This window comes from Hylobates moloch, unplaced genomic scaffold (assembly GCF_009828535.3).
Source record: "Hylobates moloch isolate HMO894 unplaced genomic scaffold, HMol_V3 SCAFFOLD_1, whole genome shotgun sequence".
Lineage (NCBI taxonomy): Eukaryota > Metazoa > Chordata > Mammalia > Primates > Hylobatidae > Hylobates > Hylobates moloch.
The window spans coordinates 72,810,752-72,831,260 of NW_026652276.1; the positions used below are offsets into that span (position 1 = coordinate 72,810,752).

The window sequence follows — 20,509 nt, forward strand, 5'->3', positions numbered from 1 at the left end:
AAACAGACAACATGGATACTTTCTCAACCTAACCTAAGGTTATTGGAAAGACAAATTAATAATGAAGCACTTAGGACTTGATATATAAATGTTAGCTACTATAGTGAAAGAATATTTATACTTAATTCTGCATCACAACCTTAATTTGGAAATTAGCATCTTCTTAACATTTCTTCAGAAATTATGAACTTCGTAGTTAATAGTAATTATAGCTTGCCCTTCATAACTGATAGTGATGCTGTTGTCACTGTTGCCATTCAAGGACACAATTGTGACTGATTGAAGGAGACTTCTCTCCATTTTTGTCACTGAAGTGTAGAGATGGCTGTTTTTGTAGCTATAGTTACTGTTTGCCAAGTTTGACGTATAAAAAAAATAGGCTCCATCTAACTTGGAGTAAGGGCTTCTGGAATCATAACTACATGTAATAATAAATGATTCGTGAATAATAGAATTCACTATATTCTCATTTGTGCAGTTATTTCAGATTGCTGTATGAACCAATTAAAACTCTTGCTTTCATTGCCTGATGTTCCCTGGTTGTGAATTACTGCTTAAAACTGTATATCAGTGTATATTACATATTAGACTATTATACTGCTTCACTTTGCCAAGAGAAGAGCAGGTCCTGAAGGGTGTTGCCTGGCATAGTTCCTCTTTACCATGTGCTTGTCAAAGAGACCATTGCAAATGCTGATAGATTTGATGCATTCAGAAACATATAATTAGCATTCATAAATCAAATAAATTAATGATACCGTTCAGGAAAACAGATGTGCCATCTGTGGTTCCAAGTCTTAAAGAAATAAAGTGCTGCCGTGGAAATGAGACATAAATGATTTGGCAGATGCTAAGCTTGGCATGGACTTAGATGACTTATTGACATCACACTTCAGCTTTCAAAGGACTCCTAGTTCTAAAAATAATGATTTTATTTATAATTTTTACCTTATTAGTACATCTTTCCACTAAGTACAGCCATGCGATTAAATGTTTGATATGCTGTGATATCATTAACAATGCGTGTAGATGATGGGCATAGATAGAACATTTTGTATACCTCATTTACATACTGGATTAAACAAGTTGCTGCCAAGTTAAAAAAAAAAAAAAAAAAAGGCCAGGCCCATTGGCTCACGCCTGTAATCCCAGCACTTTGGGAGACCGAGGCAGGCAGATCACAAGGTCAGGAGTTCAAGACCATCCTGACCAACATGGTGAAACCTCATCTCTACTAAAAATACAAAAATTAGCCAGGTGTGGTGGTATACGCCTATAATCCCAGCCACTCAGGAGGCTGAGGTAGGAGAATCTCTTGAACCTGGGAGGTGGAGGTTACAGTGAGCCGAGATTGCACCATTGCACTCCAGCCTGGGCGACAGAGTGAGACTCCGTCTCAAAATAAAAAACAATAGTAGGTAAAATGTATAAGGCTACCACATACAGCTTTGCAAATTGTGCACTGCACAATTCCAGCTCACGCAACTTAAGTAGAGTACAGTGTAAACACTGCTCTCAGGAGTTGTATAGTACACAGCCAACACAGGTATCTGTGGCTGCCCTGCAGCCGATGTGTCTTGGTAAAACTTTTTTGGTATGTTTCCTGTAAAATAAGAAAGTGAACATTCTAATAACTAGGTAACAATGCTTTTGCAAGTCACAGGTTTCCAATTCCTGGTTTCCAGCAAAAGTGAAAGAGGATTTTTGGCAAATAATTTGGAGGGAATGACAAAATGAATGGCATTACTATAATAAAGGTTTTTTTTTTTTTTTTTCGAAAGAGTCTTACTCTGTCACCCAGGCTGGAGTGCAGTGGTGTGATCTTGGCTCACTGCAACTGCTGCCTCCCAAGTTCAAGCAATTCTCCTCCCTCAGCCTCCTGATTAGCTGGACTATAGGTGCATGCTACCATGCCTAGTTAATTTTTGTATTTTTAGTAGAGATGGGGTTTTGCCATGTTGGCCAGGCTGGTCTTGAACTCCTGACCTCAGGTGATCCACCTGCCTCAGCCTCCCGAAGTGCTGGGATTACAGGCATGAGCCATCGCGCCCACTATGATAAAATTTATCTCATTCTATTTGTCTCTGTGAACACGTTTTCTCAGCGATTATGTCTATAGAAATGTTAAGCAGGAACATCACTGATCCTAAATACTGCCTCATTCCAGCAGTAAGCACTACTTGACTTCATACTCTAAATGAAAGCAGCCCTATTCATCAGATTGAAATAATTTTTAATAATTTTTTACTTTTGATTTAAACATATTTATGTTTAATCAATTATAATAATAATTATAATATTAATTAGGCCAGGATTTGTAAAATAATCAAGGACATAAAACAATCAAGGACATACAAATTGTAATTTATATACATTTTTGTCACAGAGAAGGTTAAGAGATTAATAAAAGATATTCAGTATAAAACCATACAGAAAAGTCTTTCTTTTTTTCGGCCTGGCCAAAAATCCTTTCTTTGAATGGTTCCAATGTGTATGAATTTTAGTTACCACTGTTTAGTTAAATAACACCTGCCCCCTGAGAACAAGGTTTCAAATTTCAGTTACTGAGGTAAATTAACTCTGAGTAACTGCATAAAATACAAATTGGCTGCTAGCTCTTCAGGTCCATGAATTACTACATTAACAAGTGCGCATCCTGATCAGTGACCAGTCATGTATCTTCTTTCAAAGTCTGTCAGTGATTGATCTCTGTGCATCTGTCAGTTCACATACAGACAGCAAGGCTTGCAGTTGCATTGTCTCCTTGTCTGCCAGTAAAAAACCCACGTGACATTTTACAAAAATGGGTGATTGAGAAAGGGTATTGACCAACAAGGATGAAAGTATGGCATGGAAATAAAAAGTGACAATACTGCAAATAAAATGTGAAATGGCCGGGCATGGTGGCTTACGCCTGTAATTCCAGCACTTTGGAAGGCCAAAGTAGGCGGATCACCTGAGGTCAGGAGTTCGAGACCAGCCTGGCCAACATGGTGAAACCCTGTGTCTACTAAAAATACAAAAACTAGCCAGGCGTAGTGGTGGGTGCCTGTAATCCCAGCTACTCAGAGACTGAGGCAGGAGAATCACTTGAACCTGGGAGGCAGAGGTTGCAGTGAGCCAAGATTGTGCCATTGCACTTCGGCCTGGGTGACAAGAGCAAAACTCCGTCTAAAAAAATCAACAAAAAAAAAGTGAAATGAACGTAATGAGGTTATAGAGGAAATAGCTGACCATGGGAATGTTTACACTACCACCATTGGAGAGAATTCAGATATGCAGCCAGGGAACTTAGTGCAGGTGAACTCATGACATAAGTGAGTCACCTTATGTCTCAAAGGAAGTGATCCTGGCAAAAAACTTCACATTAAAGGAACTCTTGGAGATATTTCACCACATCGAAAATGCAAAGGATAACACATTGGAAGTTGATCCAGACATAAAACTATGACAGTCCATCAAGGCGTAGAAAGATGAGTACGCCAAATCATAAGTTCTGTGACAAGAAGGCAAGAAACTAAGCAAACTACTTTTGTTAAGTGTTTACAAAGAAACACAACGCTTCAATTATCAATGTTTCTAATGTTTTAAATTGCAGTATACTAAGTAAATATCAGTCTTACCATGTTCTTTATTTCCCTATACATTTTAACGAATAGTAAGAGAGTTTATAATGTTGTGACAAAAAATTTTAAAGGTCATAGGACAATCATAATTTTCCCGTTGATTATTTAGATCACATTATACATTTTCAACTTGTACAGTTATTTTGAAGGTCCTGTATTATTGTGCAAAGTGAGGACTGCCTGTATTTTCAGTGGGACAACCTTCTCTAACAGAAGTAGAATGGAAGTACGAACTCAAGAAGAAAGAAGACTGAGAACTACATTTTTAAAATGAGAAAATAAAAACTCCCAACAGTTTTTTTTTCTGAACTCCATGTCTCCTGATTAACAATACAGACCCAGCACAGGGCCTGGACTGAGGTATATGTGGGGTTGATTTACTCTGCCTCCTGTTTCTAGTCAGTGTAAGAACACAGACCGTGGTAAGTACCAGGAAGTCAAAAATGTCCCACTTTTAAAGAACAACTTGTTTATGTATTTTTAAATGAATGACAGTGGTTTTGAACGGCTATATTTAGTTTGTACTAAATAGATTTAAAAGTATTATTTAACAGTCATTATTTATAACATGTTAGAAACTACAACCTTGGCAAACATTTAAACTTGTGATGAAAAGTTTCCAATATCGATTTAAAAATGTGGAAGTGAGTACATAGTTTTTCAAACTTATTAGATTTGAAAGACCACTGATCTGGTCCCAAAACAGGAATTAACCTATTACTATTTGAGGGAGTATTATTACTATTTAAAAGATAGCAGTTTATTTGAGAATATGTTTCTGTGCCGCAGTTAGAGCTCAATCCCAGATAAAATTAACACAAGACAGAAGGATAATAAACTAGGGCTTTTTCCATTATAAGCAATGGAGAAAGAATACAAGTAAGAGCATTGGCTCAACTAACCCAAGAAAGACTGATATTATTCTATAAGTCAGAGATTAAAGCTTGCCAAAGACTTCCTGGCTCATTCAGTAAAGGCCAGAGTACTTATAACAGGCTCCTGGATCCCTACACCCAGCTCTGCTTTGCCTCTCACCAGGAGGCGGTGCCTCAGGGTTTCTCCGGGCTTTGCTGCTAGCTATTCCTTTTGCCTGGACTGCTCTTTTCCCAGCTACCACTACAGGACTGGCTCTCTCACCTCCATTAGGATTTTTTTTATTAATTTTCTTTTTTTTTTCTTTTTTTGAGATGGAGTCTTGCTCTGTCACCCAGGCTGGAGTACAATGGTGTGATATCAGCTCACTGCAACCTCTGCCTCCCAGGTTCAAGTGATTCTCCTGCCTAGGCCTCCCGAGTAGCTGGGATTACAGGTACATGCCACCACATCCAGCTAATTGTTGTATTTTAGTAGAGATAGGGTTTTGCCATGTTGGTCAGGCTGGTCTCGAACATCTGACCTCAAGTGATCCTCCCACTTTGGCCTCCCAAAGTGCTGGGATTACAGGCATGAGCCACTGTGCCCGGCCTTTTAAAAATTTTTGTGGGTTCATAGTAGGTGTATATATTTATAGGGTACGTGAGATACTTTGATGCAGACATGCAATGTGTAATAATCACATCATGGTAAATGGGGTATCCGTCACCTCAAGCATTTATCCTTTGTGTTACAAACAATCCAATTATACTCTTTCAGTTATTTGAAAATGTATAATTATTATTGGCTATAGTCACCCTGTTGTGCTAGCAAATACTAGGTCCTATTTATTCTTTTAAACTACTTTTTGTACCAATTAAACATCCCCACAGTCCCCCACTACCCTTCCCAGCCCCTGGTAAACTTCCTTCTACTTTCTATCTCAATTGTTTTAATTTTTAGCTCCCACAAATAAGTGAGAACATGTGATGTTTGTCTTTCTGTGCCTGGCTTATTTCACTTAATATAATGACGTTCCAGTTCTATCCATGTTGTTGCGAATGACAGGATCTCATTCTTTTTTATGGCTGAGTAGTACTTCATTGTGTATATGTACCATGTTTTCTTTATCCATTCATCTGTAGACAGACACTTAGGTTGCTTCCAAATCTTGGCCATTGTGAACAATGGTGCAACAAACATGAGAGTGCAGATATCTCTTTAATGTACTGATTTCTTTCTTTTGGGTATATACCCAGCAGCAGTACCCAGCAGCAGGATTGCTGGATCATATGGTAGTTCTATTTTTAAGAGTTTTTAAAGAAACGGTCTTTCTCTCTCACCCAAGCTGGAGAGCAGTGGCATGATTACAGCTAACTTCAGCCTCGACTATAGCCTTGGACGATTTTCCCTGATTCTCCCGCTTCAGCCTCCTAAGTAGCTGAAACTAAAGGCATGCACCACCATACCCGGCTAATTTTTGTATTTTTAGTAGAGACGAGGTTTCGCCATGTTGGCCAGGCTGGTCTTGAACTCCTAGCCTCAAGTGATCCACCCACCTCAGCCTCCCAAAGTGTTGGGATTATAGGTGTGAGCCACCCCGCCCTGCCTAATTGTAGTTCTGATTTGCATTTCTCTGATGATCAATGATGTTGAGCACCTTTTCATAATGCCTGTTTGCCATTTGTATGTCTTATTTTGAGAGATGTCTATTCAGATCTTTTGCTCATTTTTAAATCGGACTATTAGATTTTTTCCTATAGAGTTGTTTGCGCGACTTATATATTCTGGTTATTGGTCTCTTGTCAGATGGCTAGTTTGCAAATATTCTCTCCCATTCTGTGGGGTGTCTCTTCACTTTGTTGATTGTTTCCTTTGGTGTGCAGAAGCTTTTTAACTTGATGTGATCCCATTTGTCCATTTTTGCTTTAGTTGTCTGTGCTTGTGGGGTTCCATCAGGTTTTTGCTCAAATGCCACCTTCCCAGCAATTCCTTCTTTTACCAATGTGTCAAAAATGATTTTGCAGCCGGGCATGGTGGTTCACGCCTGTAATCCCAGTGCTTTGGGAAGTGGAGGTGGCTGGATCACCTGAGGTCAGAAGTTCAAGACCAGCCTGGCCAACATGGTGAAACCCCATCTCTACTAACAATACAAAAATTAGCCGGGTGTTGTGGTGCATGCCTATAATCCCAGCTACTCAGGAGGCTGAGGCAGGAGAATCACTTGAACCCGGGAGGTGGAGGTTGCAGTGAGCCAAGATTGCACTACTGTACTTCAGCCTGGGCAACAGAGCAAGGCTCTGTCTCAAAAAAAAAAAAAAAAAAAGATTTTGCTACTACAATTTGCTATTCTCTATTCCACTTCCCTGCTTTATTTTAATCCATAGTACTTATTACCATTTATATTATGTATTTTGCTTATTGTGTTTCTCCCACTAGAATGTTAGCTCCGTGAAAGCAGTGATTTTCATGTTTTCCTCATTGCTATATATAGTTCAAAACATGTAACAGATGCTCAAGAAATATCTATTGTGGCTGGGCACGGTGGCTCACGCCTGTAATCCCCGCATTTTAGGAGGCTGAGGCAGGTGGATCATGAGGTCAGTAGATCGAGACCATCCTGGCTAACATGGTCAAACCCCATCTCTACTAAAAATGCAAAAAATTAGCCAGGCTTAGTGGCACGCACCAGTAGTCCCAGCCACTTGGGAGGCTGAGGCAGGAGAATCGCTTGAACCTGGGAGGTTGAGGTTGCAGTGAGCCGAGATCGTGCCACTGCACTCTAGCCTGGGCAACAGAGCGAGACTACGTCTCAAAAAGCAAACAAACAAACAAACAAGTACCTGTGTAAATGAAAACTCGACTGGATTAAGAGTAAGACTCAGAGTTTCTTTAAAAACTTGCTCAAGGGCACATAGTTGTTTAATAAATTGCAAAAGTGACTTAATCCACAGACTCTGCCCTCCTGCAGCATATGGTCTAAAAGTTTTGTGCTGTTTTTCATTTTTCAAATTCAAAGCATCGGGTTTATCCATCCCTTCATTTTCATTCCCTCTGATATCACTCTTATCCAGGTCTTTATCACTTCTCATCTGGTTTACTGCAAGATGTTTCTGTCTCAGTCTCTCTACTTCCCTCTGAAGTTGTATACCATCGTTAATCCTCCCCAAACACCATTTTCCTCACATCACATCCCCCCACCCAATTTTTTTTTTTTTTTTTTGACACAGAGTGTCGCTCTTGTAGCCCAGGCTGGAGTGCAATAGCATGATCTCAGCTCACTGCAACCTCCACCTCCCGGGTTCAAGTGATTCTCCTGCCTCAGCTTCCCAAAGTGCTGGGATTACAGGTGTGTGCCACAACGCCTGGCTGATTTTTGAATTTTAGGAGAGACGGGGTTTCACCGTGTTGGCCAGGCTGGTCTCGAACTCCTGACCTCAGGTGATCTGCCTGCCTCCACCTCCCAAAGTGCTGAGATTACAGGTGTGAGCCACCGCGCCCGGCCACATCACTTCCCTTTACTTGCTCGTAAGAGCTACCAAGAAAAAGTTCAAACTCCTCTAATCGGGTTTCAAATCAGACCATAAATTGGCCAAATTCCACTTACAAAGCTTTATTCTGCTACTCCCCAGTTTAAACCCTTAACTTCATCAGGCCAGCCCCCTCATCACTACCTAACGAACAATCTATGCTCACTCCCATTTCAGTTCATATTGTTCCCATCATCTGGAAAGTTCTGTGGAGTCGTTTTCATCTATCCCAATGCTTCTTATCCTTTAAGGCAGGGGTGTCCAATCTTTTGGGTTCCCTGGGCCACACTGGAAGAAGAACTGTCTTGGGCCACATAGAAAATACACTAACATTAATGATAGCTGATGAGCTAAAAAAAAAAAAAAAAAAAAATAGCAAATAAATCTCATAATGTTTTAACAAAATTTACAAATTTGTGTTGGGCCACATTCAAAGCCATCCTGGGCCACTTGCAGCCCAGGCATGGGTTGAATAAGCTTGCTTTAAGGCATGGACCAATGTCTACCTCTTTCATAAGGCTTCTCTTATTTCGCAATTAACTGATTGATTACAAAACTGAATGTTTTGTAATCATCTTTTCCTCTCTTAAGTACTTTTGTTAGTGTGATGATTACTAAGATGTTTATGAAGCATATCTTGGTATTATGTATTATATATGTTCACATCCCACCTCTTCAATCAAATTGTAAATTCTTTGAAGGACATCATTCTTTGTAAGATATAATCCTACACTTCTTATACTTCCACAATTTATTTTGTTTTTTGCACATAGTAGGTACCCAAAAATATTTGTTGAATGAAGTATTTTTAATACCAAAAATTGTAGAACATGATAGTGTTCTGGATTTAAATGTGAAAAGAGCTAAGTTGTCAATAAATCCCCCAAAGAATATACTTTCATATTGAACTGAGGATAATAAAATATTGCTTAAATTTGGCGGTGAAAAGAGTTGTGATTTTGGTACATGTCTTAGTCCTTTTTGGAACTGCTATAAGAAAATACCTGGCCAGGCATAGTGGCTCATGCCTGTAATCCCAGCACTTTGGGAGGCCGAGGCAGGCGGATCACAAGGTCAGGAGATTGAGACCATCCTGGCTAACAAGGTGAAACCCCGTCTCTACTAAAAATACAAAAATTAGCCGGGCGCCTGTAGTCCCAGCTACTCGGAGAGGCTGAGGCAGGAGAATGGTGTGAACCCGGGAGGCGGAGCTTGCAGTGAGCCCAGACCGCGCCACTGCACTCCAGCCTGGGCAACAGAGCGAGACTCTGGCTCAAAAAAAAAAAAAAAAAAGAAAAGAAAAGAAATTGATTTTGTCACAGTTCTGGAGACTGAGAAGTACAAGACCACGGTGCTGACAGGCTTGATTGTCTGGTGAGGGCTGCTTTCTGCTTCTGAGATGGCCCTTATTGCTACATCCTTTAGAGGAGAGGAATGCTGTGTCCTCTCAAGGTGGAAGGCCATCCTCTACATGGTGGAAGCTAGCTTAGTGCTGTGTGAAACCTCTTTTTGAAAGGGCCTTAATCCCATTCATGAGGGGAGAAGCCCTCATGACCTAATCACTTCCTGAAAGCCCTACCTCTTTTTTTTTTTTGAGGCAGAGTCTCGCTCTGTCGCCCAGGCTGGAGTGCAGTGGCGCGATCTCGGCTCACTGCAAGCTCCACCTCCCGGGTTCACGCCGTTCTACTGCCTCAGCCTCCCCAGTAGTAGCTGGGACTACAGGCGCCTGCCACCACGCTTGGCTAATTTTTTGTATTTTTAGTAGAGACGGGGTTTCACTGTGTTAGCCACGATGGTCTCAATCTCCTGACCTCGTGATCTGCCCGCCTTGGCCTCCCTAAGTGCTGGTATTACAGGCGTGAGCTACCGCGACCGGCCTAAGCCCTACCTCTTAATGCTATCACATCAACCATTAAGTTTCAATACCTGAATTTCGGTGGGAACACATTCAAACCATAGCAGTACGTAATAAAATCCGGTGTATAATTGTAGAGTGGCAGAAAAAATGTGAATGAGCAAGGTTTCCATTTTACACTGATTATAAATGTCCATGCAGCAACCAGTATTTAGTTTAATTGTAAATATTTTTTTGGTATTTGTTTAGCTACACGACTGAAAATTTATTATTTAGATATAAAAGAGAAACTAATTTTTTTGCTAAGTAACATCTTCTGTAAACAATGGGAGTTTTGGAGAATTCTGTTCTGGGAAACATTCATGTTAATATTTTGTTTCCATATGAACCATCATCACAGAGACATTATTTTGTACAACACAAACAAGTAGAATAGATTTAGCTTTTGGCTCAGAACATATTGTTCCATATGCCCTACAGAGCACATCTAAAAATCTATGTGATGAGACCAAATCTGTACACAAAAATGAAAAAATTAGTCAGGCATTGCGGCACACATCTGTGGTCCTAGCTACACAGCAGGCTGAGGTGGGAGGATCACTTGAGCCCAGGAGGTTGAGGCTGCAGTGAGCTGTGTTTATATCACTGCACTCCAGCCTAAGTGACAGACAGAGATCCTGTCTTTAAAAAAATCTATTTACAACGTAACTACCACACTGTCCACCTAAAAAAGAAATCCAACAGATTACACAAAATGTAGGGTATTAGGTAAAAGGGTTTGGTCAATTCAGTATTAACCACATGTCCTCTACAACTGTTCTCATCTGAAGATGTACTTTGGGGTTATTAGGCCAATAATGGACTCTTCCATCTTCTAAAAAGAAAAAAAAAGCATTATCCAGTATCAAATAGTGAGGTTGCTATAAATTCCAACACTGCTCACATTATTAACAGAGTCACTGTACCCCATCTCATGGTGTACCTCATCTCATCAATCTATCAGCTGTCCCCTGAAGGAGTTTATAAGACTGTAAAGAGAAATATCTAATTCTTCTTCAGGGCTAGTTTCAACCAGGAGCTAAAACATTCAAATGCTGTAAAAGTAAATGGATATCAAACATAGCATTAAAAAACAAGGAGAATAGAGATACGATTATAGCTCGTGCTCCAAAAAACCTTTAAAAGCAGATTTAAGGCTGGGCATGGTGGCTCATGCCCGTAATCTCAGCACTTTGGGAGGCCAAGGTGGGCGGATCACCTGAGGTCAGGAGTTCGAGACAAGCCTGGCCAATATGGTGAAACCCCGTCTCTACTAAAAATACAAAAACGAGCCAGGCGTGGTGGCACATGCCTGTAATCTCAGCTACTCAGGAGGCTGAAGCAGGAGAATCGCTTGAACCTGGGAGGCAAAGGTTGCAGTGAGCCGAGATTTTGCCACTGCACTCCAGCCTGGATGACAGAACGAGACTTCATCTCAAAAAAAAAAAAAAAAAAAAAGCAGATTTAAGTGAATAGATGTATGCCATAATACATATATAATACCTGGGTAGGAAAATAATCTAATATGTACTTGACACAAGAAGTATCTAGCACAAGAAGTAAAAGTAGGCATTACCAAAAAAATGCCTAACTTTTGATTGAGTTAGGCATCAAAAATATTTGTTAAATGCTCAAATGATGATTGCTATGCTATGACAAGGCTATGCACTTGATAACAAAAATTTTTCATAGGAAAGAGAAGCCATTATTTAATATATACATACAGTATGTACAATTGCTGTAACTTCACTTGATCCGCAAGTGGACTTTTAAGCATTAAGTAAGTGGGTTCTCAAATACGGGCAATTTTATTGTGCAGGAGATATGTGGCAGTATCTGGAGACATTTTTAGTTATTATAACTTGAGGTGGGGGGAGCAACTGCTCTGCTCTGCTATTGAGTAGAGGTCAGAGATGCTGCTAAATATCCTACACTGCACAGGAAGCTCTTTCCCCATCCTCCTCCACCGAATTATCTAGCCTCAAATGCCTATGGTAGCAAAGTTGAGAAAGCCTGCATTCAGTCACATAGTATACCAGGTCCCACTATACCAGTTTATTTCTGTGTCTAGTACTTCCTCTTTGGGGTAGGCACAGGAGCTCAGGTAGGTTATTCTGTGGCAGGTTATTCTGTGGCAGGTAAGCTTGAGAGTCATCACATTTGGCTGCTTATTTAGACAGGGTGGTTGGACTCAATTTTAAGGGTTGAATTGACTTTCAGATTATTTCAGTGGCACCCAGACTTGACCTATGGGCCAGTCAAGATTGCTTTCAGGTTCTTAATGTCTTTACGGGAAATGGTGCTAGACTCAGCAGGATGAGTTAATCAAGAGGCATCTAAGTGTATGAAGTATTTGTAGTATCAATGCACAATTTAGTTATGTCCTGTGAGCATTCCTGGAAAAGGGGTACACTACCTCACTGTATGGTAAACATACCTGATGCAATAACTGAAGCATAACCTGAGAATGACCTCTATGGCAGATGCAGCTGAATGCAGGTGGAAGTTCCAAGCTATCTGGGAGTGGCCAACCTGGAGAGCCATTCCTTGTCTATGAGAAACATCAGAGTCCCCAGCCCCTCTCATGGAACTCGCCACTACATTGAGGCCCTTTGGTTTTCTTTTTTTTTTTTTTGAGACGGAGTGTCACTCTGTCGCCCAGGCTGGAGTGCAGTGGCGCAATCCCGGCTCACTGCAAGCTCGGCCTCCTGGGTTCACGCCATTCTCTTGCCTCAGCCTCCCGAGTAGCTGGGACTACAGGCGCCCGCCACCACGCCTGGCTAATTTTTTTGTATTTTTAGTGGAGACGGGGTTTCACCGTGTTAGCCAGAATGATCTCCATCTCCTGACCTCGTGATCTGCCCGCCTCGGCCTCCCAAAGTGCTGAGATTAAAGGCGTGAGCCAGCACGCCCGGCCACATTGAGGCCCTTTGTTTTGGGTTAAATGGAGGTTGCCAGGTGGAGGTTGTTAGGGGGAGGGTACTAGGTGAAAATGGTATATAAATTGTATGTGTTTTGCAAGCAGTTGCAGTTCTACTGCCCAGCCCGCCATCACTGGGCTATGCAGATATCCTGTCCAACCCGCTGCCACTGGACTCTGTCCCCTGTAGGTAAGCCTCTAGTGAAACCCCATGTCTTGTTTGCTGGCTCTGGGTCTGTTCTTCTGTCTCCCAAACACAGTGCCATCACTATTAGGTTAATACGGGTCCAGTACAACACTCACAATTCTGTGGATTGCTACTACTTAGGGTTGTGGGAAAGAGGTTGTTTAAAAAACCTTTTTAACAAAGCACATTTCATTGGAATATACTATGCTACTGAATGTGTGGTTCAGGGAGTAGCAGCATCAACATAACCTGTGGATATGTTAGAAAGGCAGAATCTCAAGTCCCATCCCAGGCTTATTGAAAGAGAACTGGCATTTTAACACAATTCCCAGAGAAATACTGTCCTAATACATTGATGGGAAATATAAAAAAAAAGGAAGAGAGGAGAAAGATAATGCTTATAAGAGGAAAATGAAAAGGATAATCCGTGACTTGACCCTTGCATACAGTACTTTGTCTGGTTCACGGACAATCTTGAAGGTCGGAGACGACCTGTGAGTAGGTCAGAGGAGAGTTATGAAAATAAAAATAGGCCAGGCTTGGTGGGTCATGCCTGTAATCCCAGTAATTTGGGAGGCCTAGGTGGGCAGATCACTTCAGGTCGGGAGTTTGAGACCAGCCTGACCAACATGGAGAAACCATGTCTCTACTAAAAATAAAAAAAATTAGCCAGGCATGGTGGTGCATTCCTGTAATCCCAGCTACTTGGGAGGTTGAGGCAGGAGAATCGTTTGAACCCCAGAGGCAGAGGTTGCGGTGAGCCAATATCGTGCCAGATAAGGAAATTACCTGAAAGACAAGAAAACTAAGCAATATGTAAAGTTCAAGTCTACAATCTAATATGATAAGAAATGGCAAACAAGGCTGTAAGAAATATGGCAGCGTTTTGGTCAAGGATAGGCCAAAGTACGATGTTTACATCCTGTGTGACTCAGTGAGTTTAGAGCACAGGCGTATAACTCCACTTGTTATCACAGCCATGTAGTCAAAACACGGAAAGGCCATCACTTGGCTCTACGCCACTATTGTCTGTAAAAGCTATAAATGCCCTGTTGACACTGTGCAGGCATGCTGGCACCCAGAGAAAGAGAGAGTCAGAGCTGTCTGTCTTTGCAGATGGCCATGCGGCTGCAGGTGTGGGGGCTGCTGAATAAAGCCATGTCTCATCTACCTGCTGTCTCTCTAGTATTCTTCCAGTTCCCTGTCCCACATCCACCCACTCCCCTCAGCCCTCAGCTGGGGCTGGAACCTAACCCTGAGCATACTTGGTGTAGTCAGCAGGATGAGGTGAGTAGGTCTTCAGTCCCTGAGGCTCCCGGGTTGGCTATGTGGCCACAGCATGGGCTGTGGTACCCCGTGGCAGAGATGCTGCTTGGATGGGCCCCAGTGGAAACGTGGGAGGCAGTGAATGGGTCTTCCATGAGTGTGGAGAAGCATCTGGAAGCTCACAGCATCAAGAAGGAATGACCTTTGCCGGCAGAGTCGGATGGGCGTTTCTGACTCAGTCAGAAACTGAGTTTCATGCTCAGTCCCTGAGGGACACAGCGCAGGTAAGGGACCTTCAGGCACAAGCTGAGTGCCTGGGAGCCCAAATGCACAGCTTGGAGCAAAACCTGGGGCGAGGCAGGCGGGATGGAGAGGGACCTCCATGTGCAAGCAGGGCGCTTAGAAGCCCAGATAAACAACCTGGAACAGGAGTTAGCAACAGCTGTCAGCGCGACCTTCAGCCAGTCCTCCTGGCCGGACACTCCCATTGGGTCTGATGCTGAGGAGGAGGAAGCTTCTCTGCTGCGGGCTCGCCCTGTGATCCATCAGAAGATAGACCATGAGCAGCTGATGGGACCCAAGGGGAGAGCCCAGGGATCCCCACCCCTATCCCCTGGCCACACAGCGGTGGAACACACCTCTTATAGTGTTTATACCCCCACTGAGTTGCAGGAATTAGGTAAACAGTGTCGGCAGTGTCCTAGGGAACTGACAGCATTTCTTGCTCTGCCTCTGAGAGGGAGAAGCTGGATTCTATCACAACTCACCCCTCCCTTCATCAGCAGCTGCAGCTGCGTGGACAGTTAGCACAAGGGCAAGATGACCACACGTTAATCGAGTGGCTAATGGCAGCCATATGGACTGTCTGGAATGATGCCGGAAAGATACCAGAAACTGTGAGTAAATGGCAATCATATACTGATTTGGTGCAGATACTCTGAGAGCTGGGTATGCAGCAGGCTGTTTGATCTAAACACCCGGGGGCCAGATGATGAACGCTTTACCTCGCACATGAAGAGTCTTGTGCTGGGCTCAGTGCCCCCAAGTGCTTTTGACTCTCTAGCTGCTGTTCTCACCCCACATGTGGGGTGCCACATACATGAAGTGACTACTGCTATGGCAGCCCTGGGGGAGGCAGAAGGCATCGGCAGGACCGGGGAACCCGTGCCAGAAAGAAGGGGAAGGTGCCCCCTCTGCAGATAACCGTCCCACGTGATAAAAAGCGGCCCGGCAGGTGACCTGCATGCAGATGTGGATTGATTTACTTGCAGCTGGGGTTGCTCCGGAGAAAACTGACAGGCAACCCAGTGGAATGCTCTTGGCTCTGTGGAGGCAACTGTACCCGGAGCAGCAATTCCGGAGAATACCTAAATGGGGAGCGAAGCAATGTTGTTCAACCTACTCCCGCCTGGACACTGCAACTCAAGGACTGTTTGCAGACAGCGGAGATACGGACCCTTTCTTGTTTGATTAGGGAACTGGCTGAGATACCCAGCTCGGCGCGGGGAACCAGACAACCAGAGGCTGTCTGTGGTACTAGTAATCCACTGGTCCCCGACTAATGTACAGTGGGTCACAGCGGGTCCTAGCACTGGTAGATACTGGTGCAGACTGCAGCCTAGTTTATGGGAACCCGGATAAGTTTTCTGGCAGGGCTACATTTATTACCAGCTATGAAAGCTGATCAGTGAGGCCGGGCGCGGTGGCTCACGCTTGTAATCCCAGCACTTTGGGAGGCCGAGGCGGGCGGATCACGAGGTCAGGAGATCGAGACCACGGTGAAACCCCGTCTCTACTAAAAATACAAAAAAATTAGCCGGGCGTGGTGGCGGGCGCCTGTAGTCCCAGCTACTCGGAGAGGCTGAGGCAGGAGAATGGCGTGAACCCGGGAGGCGGAGCTTGCAGTGAGCCGAGATTGCGCACTCCAGCCTGGGCGACAGAGCGAGACTCCGTCTCAAAAAAAAAAAAAAAAAAAAGAAAGCTGATCAGTGAGAGTGAAACCTATGTCTCTGCATCTTGGCATCAGCCGCTTGGCTCTCCACCTATGCACTATGTATGCCTCTCTCATACCTGAATATATTCTGGGAGTGGATATTTTGCATGGTCTGGACTTGCATACCACGGCTGGAGAATTCAGGCTCCGAGTTAGTGTAGTAAAGCTGATACTGCAGGGACATACACATCACCCACCCCAAGCTCTGACACAATCCCAACAGGTTACCTCCACTCATCAATACCGTTTGTCAGGGGGGCATACAGCCATAACTGAGACTATTCAGAGGTTAGAGGAGGTGCAAATAGTGCGTGGCCCCTACAATTCCCTGGTATGGCCAGTCAGAAAGCCTGATGGAACTTGGCGAATGACAGTGGATTATCGGGAACTGAATGAAGTAACACCCTCTCAGCATGCAGCTGTACCCTCCATCATGGATTTGATGAACCACTTGACAATGGAACTGGGACAGTACTGCTCTGTGATGAATTTGAATAATGCATTCTTCTTCACTGACATTGCTCCAGAGGGCCACGAACAGCTTGCCTTCATGGGAGGATGACAACGGACTTTCATGGTGTTGCTGCAGGGCTATATGCATAGCCCCACAATGTGTCATGGTTTTATTGATGATGTTATATTAACCTCTGACTCTCTTGCAGATTTGGAAGCGACAGCGCCCCTCTTGCCTGGGATTGGATGATGCGGTTGAGACAGCCGTCCTGGCTATCTCAAGCAGGCTATTTAGCATGCACAAGCCCTATGGGTAGTTGACCAGAGGTGCCCATTTAAGCTAGATGTGCACGTGACCACAGATAGTTTCAGTTAGGGCCTATAGCAGCGCACGGAGTGCTTGAGTATGCCAGTAGGCTTTTGGCCCCAACTATGGAGCTGAGCTTGTCTTTATTGATAGAGAAGCAGTTAGTAATAGCGGAATGGGTATGTTCATGGATAATGACCCCCTGGACTGGGAAGCAGTTAGTAACTGCATATGCTGCCCTTCAGGCTCATAAGAGCATGGCAGGACAGGCTACAGTCATCGTGCAGATGACTTACCCGATAGCGGGATGGCTACATTCATGGGTAGCGACCCCTCCAGACTGGGACAGCACTTTATCAAAGTGGGGCACCTACTTACAGCAGTGAAGTACATTGAGTACAAGTCCCTTAGCAGCAGAGTTATAAGAGGTCTTAGGGCCTGTAGTCCTCATGCAAGATAAGGCCATGGAGCCTGAGGCACCCCCGGCCCCATTACTGATGAGGCATAGTATATAGACAGGTCTAGCCAGAGTACTGCTGCTGCCTGGATTGCTGCTGCAATCCAGCCTAGTACTGACACTATATGGTTTGATACCAAGCGTGGGCCAAGTAGCTAATAAGTTGAACTCAGGGCAACATGGATGATGATCATCAAGGAGGTGACACCCATGGTAATCTGCACCAATGCTGGGCTGTTTATCAAGGCTTAACCTTGTGGTTAATTACCTGAAAGTTACAGAATTAGCTAGTTAGTCACCAGCCCATGTAGGGCCAGGCCCATGTGGCTAGATCTACAAGAGGAAGGATGACCCTCTCCAACCAGGTATGGAGACAAATGGCAATCTGTTATTGCCTGCCCCAATGCCCCTAAAGGTAGGGAAACAAACAAACAAACAAAACCTGGTGTTAGCCATGGACCCTCCAAGCCCCTCACTGCAGATGTTTGGCTATCATAGCCCCCTTGGGGGAGGGTCTGCAGTATGACTTATATGTTATTCCCTGGGTATTTAATGTGTGGCCTCCATGACTGACTGTTCATAGGGGGACAGCCAGGGAAGGAACCCTCCTCTAGTGGGGGGACATAGGTACTGTCTGTGTGGCCTATTATGAGCTCCCCTGTGACTCTGGCATGGGTACAGGACCCAAAAGAACCACAAGCAGCTGATAAGGTGTGGTACCATCGCCCAGGGGAGAAGCCCTTGGCGGCTACCTTGTTATCTAGAGATAAAAGTTGGCTTGTATTTGGCCTAAGGGACGTGATTTACCCTTGTTAGTATCTGTGCTTACTTTGTCATTCTGGCTGTAGGTTGGCATGCTCCAACTGCATTGTGGACTGGGCCCACACCTACGCCAAGGTGACCAACGTCTCCAACTGTTGGATCTCTACTGCCCTTCCAGCAGCAGCTGTGGATGGCTTGCCCTGGCACGTGCATCCAGCTTCTGTGAAAAACTGGACACGGCTAGAAACTTGTGGTTCCACAGACAATTGGTGGGATGCAACATGGCGGGCTTTGGACGGGGGTGTCGCAAAACCCATGGCTAGCCTGCCCCCTGGCTGACTCGTAGTGTCCATGATGGGTGGGGCTGGCTAATGGGAGAACACGCGCTGCCCCCATTGCAGGTACCACAATGCATAGAGCAGCACGGGGGTAAAGTCACTGTGGGATGGTGGTCTGCTGAGGTTTGTGCAAACATAACATGTGACACCACACCAAGGGTGTTGTGGAACAAGCAGCCTTACCAAGGCTGGGCCCCAGTGGACTTTGTGCCGACTGGGACTTTATGGGTCTGTAGGGACACCAAATGGCCATATCTACCAGCCAATTGGACTGGATGTTTCACTTGGGGGTGGTTTTCTGTGCCTGCCACTGTGCTTCCCACATTGCCTAGTTGCCTGAATAACTGGGAGGCACTGCGTTCCCAGTTTTTGCCACTCTCTAGTGGCTCCACCCCTTAGCAATAACTATCCCTGGAGCAGGTGTTGTTACTGTAGAAATGCAAGTTACAGCCCTTGCAGAGCACACAGCTCGGGCCCTGAATTATACCCAAGTTGCTCTCCTTTTGCTAACTGACGAGGTTGATCAGATCAGGAAGGTGGTGCTGCAAAACCCGATGGCCTTAAACATAGTCACAGTTGCCAAGGGTGGCACCTGTACCCTCGGAGGGACACAATGTTGTACATTTATCCCTGACATCCACTAGAACATAACGGTAGCTTTACAAGGGGTGTCACAGGAGATTAAGGCGATTGAGCACCTTACTGATGACCCCCTGCAGAGACAGTGGGTGTCTCTGGGCACTACGCTATGCTGGGCTCTAATAATCATAGGTAACATAACAGGAATATTTATAGTAGGTTGTTGTTCTCTGTATTGTTGTTGTGACCTATGAGTTCAGGGTGCTGCCCTATGTGTACGGATCCCCACTAAAAGAACTCCCTCCATCCGGGGAGTGGAATGTAAGGCCTGTGTGCCAAGCCTGTTTATCAAACCTGTGTGCCCAAAACTTATGTATAAGGCCTGTGTGTGTATATCAAGCCTATGTACCCAAAGCTTATGCATATAACCTGTATCCAAGGCATATGTCTCCCTTGGCCTAGGGGGTGGAGCGTAAGGAACATGGCTGTGCTTTGGTCAAGGATAGGCCGAGGTAGGATGTTTACATCCTGTGTGACTCAGCGGGTTTAGAGCGCAGGCGTATAACTCCACTTGTTACCACAGCCATGTAGCCATACATGGGAAGGCCATCACTTGGCTCTATGCCACTATTGTCTGCAAAATGTATGATTGCTCTGTTGACATTGTGCTGGTGCACTGGGAGAGAGAGTCAGAGCTGTCCTTTGCAGACGGACAGGGGGAGCCAGGACACAGCATGGCTCACTTGTGCCCAGAGAAACAGTTAAGCTACTGACCCTGATGCCAAGGGAGAGCTGGCCATGCAGCTGCAGGTGTGGGGGCTGCTGAATAAGGCCATGTCTCATCCACCTGCTGTCTCTCGAGGGTTCTTCCACCTCCCAGCATCCACCCAATCCCTCAGCCCTCAGTCGGGGCTGGAACCTGACACTGAGCATAACAAAGGATGACCCCCAAATGGTTTTAAATTACAGTAAAACAAAAACTTCCTTCTAAAGGCCGTAAAAATTGGATAATGACTTAGTTTCATTCAAAGCATAGATTTTAAAAGCCCCTTATAGCCATAGCCAGACCTAGAGACCACTCAAATCCATAATGATACTGGAATTATAGAATTTTAGAACTGGAAGGTATTTGGGGGGATAAAAATCCATTAATCTAGTCATTTTACAGAAAATAAAATGAGTTCCAGAAAAGTGAAATTATTTATGAAAGTCACACAGCTAATTAGCTGTTAGAGCTAGGACTAGAATTTAGTTATCTTGACTCAAGATCACCTACTTTTGAAGTGTCCTTTTATTACTCAGTTCTGTAACCTTGCTGAGATTTTCTTATATAAAAAATTGGAAA

At 44.2% G+C, this 20,509-nt stretch overlaps 1 non-coding gene across 1 annotated transcript; it reads right to left on the bottom strand.

The window, feature by feature from the left end:
- Positions 1 to 3,937: 3,937 nt before the first annotated feature.
- LOC116809917 (small nucleolar RNA SNORA51) lies at positions 3,938 to 4,065 on the bottom strand. The gene has a single exon (XR_004370081.1). It is a non-coding gene; the product is annotated as a small nucleolar RNA SNORA51 (small nucleolar RNA).
- Positions 4,066 to 20,509: the final 16,444 nt, after the last annotated feature.